The following is a 9,285-nucleotide window of genomic DNA, read 5'->3' on the forward strand; positions in this document are numbered from 1 at the left end:
TATCCCAAAGAGCTTAAATTCACAGCTTTTAAAACTTGATTAACTAAATGCTGGGTTGGTCCTTTCCCAGAGGAAAAATGCCTCTCGCACAGACAGATTAAGTGGTACAGCTATGCCTTTTAATCAATTATTAAGAATTTGTTTATTCAGTCAATGTCAGACTTCATAAAGCATCAATACAGACTTCAAATCCCAAAATAATGTAAACATCAGTGTGATTGCATATGAAAAATATTAGCATCCTTGGATCTGGAAAATCAATAGAAGGTGAGCATGTCATACTCACTCTCTCACCCTTGAAGGCCACAGACAATATCAGGTTTCCAGCTATGAAGACCCACAATGCTACTTCCAAAAGCAGAAGTTGCAGAAGTCTTGCATGAGGAGTTAAGATGATTTTCAGCAGAGGCAAAACACCTTAATAACTCTGACTTTTCCTTTAAATTCCCATCACTTACCTCCATATTCTGATTAAATTTCTCCCTTAGATTTTCTCCCTTAGTTCCCAGTAAACTGGAGAAAAGACAAAAATAAATATCATGGCAAACTTTTTTGAGATCATTTCATGTTATGTGCAGATATCAAACACAGTTAGATTCTGGAAGCTGATTCAATTCCAGTCTGATGAACAAGATGAATGCATTTAAGTGCACCTAGTGTTTGTATGGAAATTAAGTATTGTTTGGTAACTCTGGTAAACCACCTACACCCTAAAACTAAAGCAATTTTAAGACCTTAGAACTTGTTCATACACTCCTCCACCTTCAAAAAGCTTTACTCTTCATTGTAGTTTAGCAAGGAAGACTTAGCAGTAAAAAACTGTAATAAAATGTTTGAGTATCTTTAATTTTAGAAAATTAGAGGAAAAACAGGTCAATTTTTCATATTATGAGCTCCTCCTGGTGTCTTGATTGCTCTGAAAAGATAATTTTTTTTTCTTTCTAAATGATCCAAAGATGGTCAGTAAAGAACCAGTCCTGGAAGTCACCTAATCTTCAGACATAATTTTACATTAGATTAATTGGGCAGCACCCCGAAGTCGCGTCTGGCTTAGTGGGACTATTTAAGTGTACAAAGTGCACACAGGAGCCTTTGCTGGATGGGGATCTAAAACAGAATCAACTGGGGAATAGCCTGTTCACCCAGAGGCAGCTTTCCCTCCTCTTCCTTTTTCCAGGCTGTGTCATCCATCAGCTTTGCATGGAGCTTGAATCAGAGCCCTATGCTCGTGAGCTCACAGGCTGCCTGTGAGCCTGGGGGTTGCTCACTCTCTCAGATCAGTTTCTAGGGAAAACTTATGTTTTGCCAGATCTATTCTCAACCCCTGTCAGTCCCAAGTGTGGGCCTTTTTCTTACTCACACTGCACAGACAAGCTGCACTCGAAGGAGTAGGTTAGCAGGATTCTCTGCTGCATTTACACACCAGTGTAAGTACTGCCCACTATCAAGTAAAGCATGAAGCTTGTGCCAGACTGAGAATCAATACTATCATTTTACAGCCCCAGTTAAATAAAATGCACAGCCAGAAAAACAAAAAGAAGGAAGGGGAGGAAAAATATGTCCCTTCTAACATTGCCAAGCTAAGTGGGAAAATAAGGCAGTAGGAGTCCAAGAGGAACACAGTACACATAATTTATAGGATCAGAGGAACTGAGCAAACAGAGTGAGCCAGAGAATTTTGACATGCATGAGGAAGACAGCACTCTTTAACCCATGCAGTTTATTTATTTTGGAAAAAAAGAAGATGACTGAAAGGTACATTATAATGTGAATCAATCCTGATACCTGCACTTTGGTACCAGCTTGGTGCACCAGTGGCATGTTTGAAAGCATGGCTCAAACAGACGCGCAGGTATAAACTTGCATCTAGCAGGAGGGAGTGGGCCACCTGCTCTCTCCCAGCCTGCTTTGCTCTGATCATTCTTCTCACCAGAGCTCAGAGTATTTCCCCTTTATTTTCACATAAGAGTGATTGCCAACTTTGCTAATCCTACATGTTTCATACCAAAATCTTAACAGGGTGGAACACGAAGGTGACTCACCTGAGGAGCTGTTGAAGAGCAGGTCTGGGCTGCTGTGCAGCCACATCCCAGGACATCTGGGTGGTATGAGCATGAGCAGCTGTAGCCATTTGTTATGTCCCACAAAGAAGCTTCAGGTTGCCCAGAAGTATCCATACTAGCCAAACACAGTACAAAGACATAATTTACATACTTTGGGAGTGCCATCTTAACTGCTTAAACATTTCAAGAATGCTACGGATCAGCCACCTTCGCCCTGTGAAGTAGGTGATTAACATGGCTGTATTATGAGGGCAGAAATAAATTACTTACCCATGTTCACATAGGAAGACCATGGCCAAACTGGTAATAAGATCCAGATTTTCTGCCTCCCACTCTGCTGCACCACAAAATGTTACGTATTTCCACAAGCTGTGCACTAGACAGGGGAAGACAGGGGAAAGAGACAGGGAGAAGTCAAAATGGACATAAAATAACCAACTAGTGTATGGCAGTACAAAACTCTTTTCTGCTGTGGTGCTTCAGTGCTTGCAATCCTTAAGGGAAACAAAGGAACTGTCCAAACTTTCCAGGAACTATTTCCATTTAGGAGGTCTGAGGAAAGAGGTTTATAATCCAGATGAAATCTTTCATTCTTTGCCTTATTTTTCCTACCCTATAAAAAGGATAGAAATTGCAATTCTGAGAACTTGAGGGGAGAGGGAAGTAAAGACAAGCTGAATCATGTCTAATAAAAAGGTTTATAGCCATTCCTAGCAGGAATCTATCCAGCTGGCACATCACACTTCTATCAAAGGCACACACAGCGAATTAGATGGTGTGTTAGTGCTCCAGCAATATCACCTGCACACCTATTTAACCTCAATGCAGGAACCCCATTTTTCCCTAGTAAATCTAGGCCACCAGAAAGTATCATGTGATGATTAAATTTAGTTTCACGTGTCCTGCTTCTACCTGATATTCCAGCCTGAACTGGACCCAGCTGGTCATTCATAACAGAAGAAAGTAGAATTATCAAAGCAAATACTGGCTGACATGATTGATGCTGAGGAGAATAAAAGAGAAATGGGCACCATGCAGAAACACAGCCTAAAATTTATGCCCAACTTTTTCTTTTTCTTCACTAACATATCAAACATAACTCTATGGCATGCAGAACTGGGTGCAAGCCCTGTGCAAGAGCTGAGAGAAAAGGAATTGATGCCCAGTCTCCTTTGTACCATGTCTTCACATTTCTCTCACCACTAGCCATTTTCTCTCTCTCCAGTTTCATCATTTTTCTCCTCCACTAGAGCAGAACTTCAAAACATGAAATACTGTGTTCTTTTAGTGTATTTTAAAGCCCCACAGTAGAAAACTTTCAGGAATATTCATAAAGCCTCACTTATTGAACCTTTGGATTTCATTTGTACGTGGGATATAAAAAAGAAGCACAAATATTCTGACACAAAAAAACTACGGATGATAAAATGCATAACTTACATGACTTATGAAAAACCACATTACTGTAAAGTGTGACTATACAGAATATACAGAACAAGATCAATTCACAAGTCTGGAATTGTGACACAAAGCAAGCATATGCAAATTGGGAGTCACTCCTCAGTGGATGCCAGGAAGCATAATTAATTCCAGCACAAAGTTGTCCAACAGGTCTGAACTTATTGGAGAAATAACTTTATTATGGGGCAACATGCATGACTTAGGCAAATTACTGCACTTACAAATGAAGCGAGACTGGCTTTGAGATCCACACAAGTGGAGAGGTTTGAAAAATTGCCAATAATATGTACAGCTGGTGCCAGGTTATTCTGGAATCCATATATCTGCCAAATCAGTTGCACATACTGTGAATTAACCTGGCAATATGGGAAGAGAGGCAGGAAAGCTGTGCCTAAGATGTGGGTGCCGTTGGAATTTTGCAGCTGCACTTGCGCTTTAATTGGAACCAGTGGCCATCACTCATCCATCACGGGCCAATCATGTGCCCATCCCACACACACACATCCTGCACCCATCCCACGCGCATCCTGCACCCATTCCGCACCCATCCTGTTCTTATCAGCGCCCAATCACACTCCAATTACACACCAAACATGATCCATAGCATCACAAATCACCCTCTAATCAGGCACCTATCGCACAGATTTGGAAGGCCTGTGGAGGTGCGAGGTCCCTTAGGGCCCGGGTCTGAGGATGAACATCACCAGAATGTGAAATTCCAGTTAATCATCCAGTAGAAAAAACTTAACTCCATTTTACTGTATCATAACTGTTTTATTTCCTATGTGCTTATGCAAATGCAAAGTTAACTTCTCTTGCCAGCGCAGCACTGAGAGCTGTACGTTCCTGTCTAGGCTCACATTGCAAGTACAGCACAACCAACAAATACTAATAAACACCTTGAGCTGCTCCAATCAAACAGCTCTCAGTTCCTTTACAGGGCTAAATTACATAAATTAACAGGAAGATGCAAGAAGCAATGGTCATTAAATGTTTTTAATGTGTTTGTTTTGCAGTAAAGCACAACAGCTTGTAAAACTGTTTTTACAATTTTTGTGGTAACACAAGTCAGGAAGAATTTTAGCGCAGCCAATTCTCTCAGAGCAGTTAGAAAAGCACCATCAATTTGAAGTCTTTCAGTCACCCTTTCTGCTAAGAGAAGTAGCAGTAGATCTATGTCCTCCTAAGAGAAAAAGGCCTGAGACAGCCATTAAAGTATCCAGGGTCAGCTAAATTTTGGGTTCCATCTGGTGCTGCCATTTGCACCCATGAAAAGTGAGCACACAGTAAATGCTGACATTTTGACTAGATGTGTTCCACAGCCACTAAGTGCAGAAGTGTAGGGCTCAAAGGCATCGTGGAGCTAAACTGACTGTCTACATACATTAGAGGTATCACTTCTCTTGGAACTGTTCTCACACCTGAGTTCTCTTCCACACATCCCTGAAATCTTAGGCAAATCACATAATCATCTCTGAATTTAATTTTGCTTTTATAAACCAGGGATGGTATTTTCCAGCTTTGAATGTTAGAAACTGATATTTTCTGGGAGAAAATATTTATTTTAGCTTTCAAATTTCTTCTCAAGGAATTAAACTCTACAGCTTAGTTGTGGCATTTGTACAATTACCCCCTTCTGGCAGCAGTCTGCACATTTGCTTACAAGCTCAGAACAGCCCCATCAATATAATTTTTACACTGGAGTTTCCTCTTTTTTTTTGTATGGGTTTTTGGTATATTTTAGAATACTCACCTTTACAGTAACAGAGCCATTCTGGCTTCCCCTTCTTCTCCCATACTTTTAGCTGTTGGTACAGCTGAGTGGGAAGTCCTGTGAAAGTTAAAAATGTGGGGGATTTGAGAAAATAATGAAGCCAGCAAAGGGATAATGAGCTAAAGTTGGGAGCAGGACTAGAAACCATGTAGAATAAATTACTATATTATAAAAATTACCTTTAACTGTAACTAAAGTGTGGTGTTCTGAAATCTGCCAGGAGCAGTCTTTTTACTCTCATGTCTCTAGACCTTCTATAGTCTGTTCACAAAGGAATATCCTCTACCCACAGAGACCTGGAGTTCAGCTTGGGTTAAAACCCTCAAGGCATTTCACAGCAACTCCTGCTTCCTCAGTCTCTTGAGTCTGGGGCTGGAAAGATCACTTACTCCAAACAGGCAACAAAAATCTTTCCCTGTAAACAACAAATGTGAAGACATTTTTACAGAATATAAAATTTAATAAAGATGTACAATAATGGAAGTACTGCGAATGCTAAAAACAAATAAGTATTCAGGCACGATGAGAGCTAACAGCAACAGGCCAATGCCCAGTATGTACCAGGTTGTGGCAGAGCTAACATGGTGACAGACAAGGCTGTTGTAGGGCTTCTTATGTTGTCTTCAGAAGCAGAAACCCTGGTGCAACCAAGGGGGGACTTGAAAATGTTCCTTCTTCCAACTGTATTTTGCCAAGCCCTTGCACTCAAACTTTCCATGTTGGGACACAGGGAAATCCCACCCTACCCAAGAGATTTTATGAGCCACCCCCTGAGGTGTCACTCACCAAACTCCCATTTGTCATCCTCACATTCTATCTCCTCTTACTGGCTCTCCTCTACTGGCTGCAACTTTCTGTTCATGGTTTTTGGGGTTGCCAAAGCTTTTCTCCTCAGTTTACTGCTCTCTGGTTTAGAATCTGCTAGGAAACGTGAACGTTCCATACCCGGGATGATGTTAACAATTGAGGGCATTGTTTCACTTCATCATTTTTACGGAAAACAGTGACAGCAGTAAATATGGTGTGACAGCTGAAATGATGAGAATTACCATCCTCAAAGAGAGCTCTGTAAGGTTTATAAAGCTCGCAATTTTTTTAAGAAAAATTGGTTTTTACTACAGGCATCTTATGAACACAGGGTAAATTACTTTGAGTAATAAAAGAGCATGAGACAAGCTGAATCTCTGAATCTCTGTGCTCTCCAGCTGATTTTTACTTGAAAGGGATGTTCAGAAACTGGGAATAGCTCAGAACAGGGTTACAGGAACGGGGCTGTGGATGGAAAACCTGTCTCTTTCTGAAAGACTCTATAGATGCCAACTTATCCAAGGTAATTTGAATGCTTGACTTGATCATATTTTACGAGCTCCAAAAATGCCAAAAATATTTCCCATCTTATAAATCATCAAGTCTGCTTTAAGCTTGGAGACAGGGATATTAAAAAGTCCGATGGCTAGAGCAAAAAAAATCAGACTGAAAATAATGTGAATTCTTACTAGAAAGGTAAATTAGCACTGAAATAGTCTACTTGGCATAATATATTCCCTGTGACTTGAAAACTTACTTAATAGCAAAACCAAATGACTTCCTAAAAAAAAAAAATGTTTGGTTTAATTCAGATCTATAAGCTTGATGTGAGAATAGCTGGCAGAAATGGTTAAGGGTGACTGATAGGATCTGTCCTCTCTCTTGAGATTCAGGAATATATGCAAGAGCTGCAGTCTTGTAAGGATATTCTCATACCTTTAACATTAATTGTCCACTCATGAACAACTTCAAATTGGTGTTACTTGTCAAAATCAGAGAAGTGTCTTGTTACACAAGACAAAATGAAGTGATACCTTTCAATAATTTCTAACTGCAGACTGCTGCCCTTACAAAGTCCACAAGCCTCTCAGTAACTTCATAGCTTTCTCAGCTGGGTTAGAGACTGAAAATGTAAGGGATTTTGTCTGGCAAAGCTGACTTTGCTAATCAATAATTTTCTGTCCCTGGTTTTACACCTCTCAAGACTAATCAGGAATATAAGGTCGGAACCCAGGGCAGGAGCCCAGGAAAGAGCCCAGTAAAAGCCAAGGTCATTCAACTTCAAAAAAAAAATGCCCAGAATATCTCCCACTGACCACCCATGAATCACAACATTCTAAAATCAAGTATTTTCTGAAAATTGTTGTTTAAAAAGAGAAGCAAAAGCCAGGCTACTGCTTTATGACATATACTTTGCTCATATATTTCAACAAGCACAGTTTGTTCTCATGCATAATACTTTCTAAAGTATTGGGAAATGCACACAGTACATTTTCTAAAACATAAATAATTATCTGAGAAGTCACTACTGAACCCTGCTCTAAACCCTTTAAGAAACTGAAAACACTGGCATGTTTGGGAGCAAAATTAGGGTATCACACCAAATTCTCAAATTGCTTGTGCACAAGTATTTAACTTGACTTTGGTGAAAATAAAATTGATGGACACTCTGCTGTGTCAAGATTATGACTATTTGATGAATGATTGTTCCTGTGGGTGACTCTGCCCCAGAAAGCTGCACATTTTTTTTCTTCTACTTTAGCCAAAATGAACTACCTGGACTTTTTGGGGCACATTGTAGTGACATTCTAGAGGTTCTTTATTATGACTTTCATAGAAGTCATTTGCACACTGGAATGACATTTAAATGCATGTCTATCTATACTGTATATAAATGGAATAAATAGTATATAATTTGCTTCAAAAACACTGCCATCTTGAAGATAATAGAATGTGATTAAAATTTATCCCCTTCTGGCTCTCTTCCCATTGAAGAATTACAGTTTCCCCTGGTAACTCTAACCTGCAAGAACTTCTAAATATTGTGGGTTTGCCAACTAGAACAGGACTAAAATAACACCCCCAAAACATTAATAACTCATGTATAGTTCAATTTTTTTGAGATTTTTAGGACCATCCAAGACAGGCACCATCCAGGTCACTGTTGATTTTAGACCATGATTTGAATATCTGAATATATATTAAATATTTCAGCTGCACAATTCTCTAGAGTAACTAAAGTATAAAAGTTCTGGAACTGCACTATTAAAATTTTAACTAGACAATAAATCTCAGGCTGTGGGGGACCATCAAAAGATGTTTATTTCTCCATTCTTGCTTTTATCTTAAGGATGATTACAAAGTCACTTATTTCATTAATATTATGGTCACATGTAAAACATGTAAAAACAACACTGAAGTTCTTGATATGTAGGTGATTGTTCAATTTTCTCCAAGACATTGTTTAGGAAAAAAGCCTCCTCTTTACTGAAGTTTCATGTTTTACAAGCAAATCCAAGTGTTTTTTAAACAACAGTTACAATTTCCTAGACATATACAGTTTCCTAATGGGAAAATAGCTCTTGATATAATAGTAGTCAGAGCCTACTACTTGTTAAATATCTCCTTTTAGACTTCTCATAACTAGATAAAAAAGTCACAAGAAAAATGCAACTTTCATTAAACAGACTGCAAAATAGTCATCCCTGAGAAGCTGCTGGGGTACGTTTGTAATCAAATAATTCCCTACATTACTAATGGGTATTTCTGGCTTTCCTCCTTTTCTCTAAAGGAAACTGCTCACTACTAAAATATAGCTTTTAATTTGTGGAGGGTAAAAATTTAGTACTTAATAAGCATACTTACCAAAGACTTTTAAAAAATTAATAGAAACCAAATAAATCTTGGCTATTAAAAAAAAAAAAAATCTGACACACAGGTTGAGTTATACCAGCCAGCACAAGTACACAGTAAGATTCCAGATGTGCTATTTTCCTGTACACTGACAGCTATCAAAACCACCCCTGCAATAAAAAGGTCCTGAAATGGGTTTTTAATCAGGTCTAGATTTCCATTAGCCCATGAGGACTGATGTCTGTGTGTTGTGGTTTTTATTCTTTACAGCATATGCCATTGCTCTTAATATGTGGGGAACACATATTAAGTCTAAATCTTTTTTCA

General features: G+C 39.0%; 1 long non-coding RNA gene across 1 annotated transcript; it reads right to left on the reverse strand.

Moving 5' to 3' along the window:
• Nucleotides 1–459: 459 nt before the first annotated feature.
• On the reverse strand, nt 460–2,429 carry LOC119698706. Its single transcript, XR_005256210.1, has 3 exons — nt 2,334–2,429; nt 2,043–2,178; nt 460–513 (listed from the first exon to the last, which is right to left on the reverse strand). It is a non-coding gene; the product is annotated as an uncharacterized LOC119698706 (long non-coding RNA).
• Between the last annotated feature and the right edge of the window lie 6,856 nt (nt 2,430–9,285).

The sequence above is a fragment of the Motacilla alba genome, chromosome 3 (genome assembly GCF_015832195.1).
Source record: "Motacilla alba alba isolate MOTALB_02 chromosome 3, Motacilla_alba_V1.0_pri, whole genome shotgun sequence".
Taxonomy (NCBI): Eukaryota; Metazoa; Chordata; class Aves; order Passeriformes; family Motacillidae; genus Motacilla; species Motacilla alba.